Here is a 2,270-nt window from a genome sequence, read left to right as displayed (position 1 = left end):
GCTGAGATGGTTCGGCCATGTGAAGAGAAGTTGCGAGGATGCCCCAGTGCGGAGGTATAAGAGGTTGGCTATAGATGAATTTAGGAGAGGTAGAGATTGGCCGAAGAAGTATTAGGGAGAGGTGATAGGACAAGACATGGCACAATTCCAGCTTACCCAGGACAGGACCTTAGATAGGAGGTTGTGGAGGACATGGATTAGGGTAGAAGGCTAGTAAGTAGTAGAGTGTTGTCTCGCTAGTAGTTGTAGTATTACTCATGTAGTTTCTTTCCTTTCGATGTTTGTTATTATCTGTTATTTCTTGTACTGCCTGTAGCTGTTGTTCCTTTTTCATATGCTTTGACATGACTTCTTCACTTCCGTTATTTCTTTTCTGTCTGTTTGGAGTTGCTTTTCTTGAGCCGAGGGTCTATTGAAACAACCGCTATACCTCTCATGCAGGGTAAGTACGTCACAGACACTCTACCCTCACCGACCCCACTTGTGAGACTATACTGGGCATGTTCTTGTTGTTGTTGACATGAAAATTAATATACAATATGTTGAATTTTTTAAGTGATAAAATATTAAATTTGAATAAAACATATAAAAATCATGTCAGTTAGCTTGGAACTCTATAAGATCCCTACAAATTACAATGTATCAAATAAAAATATTCTTTGGCTTATTATCACTATTAAAAAGACACTTTTTTTATCTGCTTTCCTCTAAAATAAACATCATAAGCCTTAATACTAATCATATCAAAACTACCAACATTAGGATTCATATCTCAATGATTTAGGGATCAGTTGCCCCTTTTTCTTCCCCTCAAATCTAATAATGTGAGCATTCTTGATGGTGACTTGGATTGTTTTCCTCTTAAAATCGTTGGTTACCTAACCAAGGTTACCTAACCAAAATATTGAGAAAGCAGAACAGGTAAATTCAAATGTTATACAAAGATAGTGATGAGCCGCGAAAATGAATATTTGTCATTTATTATTCGTGTACTGATAGCAAGACATATTTTATTGATTTACAGTAAGAGTTGCAAATAACAAACCTGATTATTCTTCAAATTATATCATTTTTAGTGTTATACATGACTTATACTGTATTATCATCATATATATCCCTAAATTATTTTTATACCATACATAAAATGATTTTAATTATATATTCTCACTAAATATATGTATTTTATTCTTTTAGAATATACAATTATGGTATATGTACCTAATTTATTCCTAATATTATATAATAATATTAATAGACATAATCTATACTGGATTAAAGAAAGGCGGATTTTCTTAGGCGGATTTTCTTAGACAATTTGTTGGAATGGAATATGTTTTAGCAAGAAAATATGAAGGGCTTCATTTAGATTGGTAAGAAAAGAATAAAAAAGGAGAATATTTACCACCAAAGGATGTGGTGCAGTGGAAATGGACACAAGCTTCTCCTTAAACAAAGATTCTCGATTCAGCCTCCCTGCATTTAAAAATTCGCAGTAGGAAAGCCGCTACCCCCCAAATGCGCCCCTACCCCGCGTATTCGAATTAATGTGACTAACAGGCATGCAACCTGATTTGAAAATTAAAAAAAAAAAAAAAAGAGAATATTTTTTTAGCTAAATATAATAGGAAAGAAATGGGTTGGGTCCAGCTGAAATTGCTTTGTGAAATGTAAAGTTGAGATATTAAAAAAACTATTAAAATTTTATAATGTATTTTTTGAGGTTGTCTAGTTGTAAAAGTTCATGTTTTCAATTTGTGTAATGATAATGTTGACACTTCTCAGATGGCGTTTTGAGCCCATAAAAGATGATCATTAGCCCAATTTACCATATGAATTGTGGACTGAAAATAGTTACATCCAAAACAAGATATTGACCATCACTATCTAGTGGCCCACCACTTCCTGAATTTTCTCATTTGCACGGGTTGACAACTAAGCGTGTTCGAACGACATGAAAGGAAAGTAAGTTAGATCCAAAACAATATATTGACCATCACTATCTAGTGGCCCGTTTAGTCATAAAATTTAAAGTTGAAACTTGATAATTTGAATTTGTAATTTTTGAAATTTAAAGTTGTATTTGGACATATATTTTACTTAAAAGAATTTGAAATTTTGTGAGTGAAAATAAAATTTCTCTAAAAAACTGTCCTGAGCCAGTTTTTGGAATTTGAAAATATTTGAAGTTAAATTTTTAAAGACTTGTCAAATTTCATGGCCAAATAGATATTTGAAGATAAATTTTCAAAATTTGATCCAAAATATATGGT

The sequence above is a fragment of the Lycium ferocissimum genome, chromosome 10 (genome assembly GCF_029784015.1).
Source record: "Lycium ferocissimum isolate CSIRO_LF1 chromosome 10, AGI_CSIRO_Lferr_CH_V1, whole genome shotgun sequence".
Lineage (NCBI taxonomy): Eukaryota > Viridiplantae > Streptophyta > Magnoliopsida > Solanales > Solanaceae > Lycium > Lycium ferocissimum.
The sequence above is the reverse complement of the archived record's forward strand: the minus strand, read 5'-3'. Positions refer to the sequence as shown.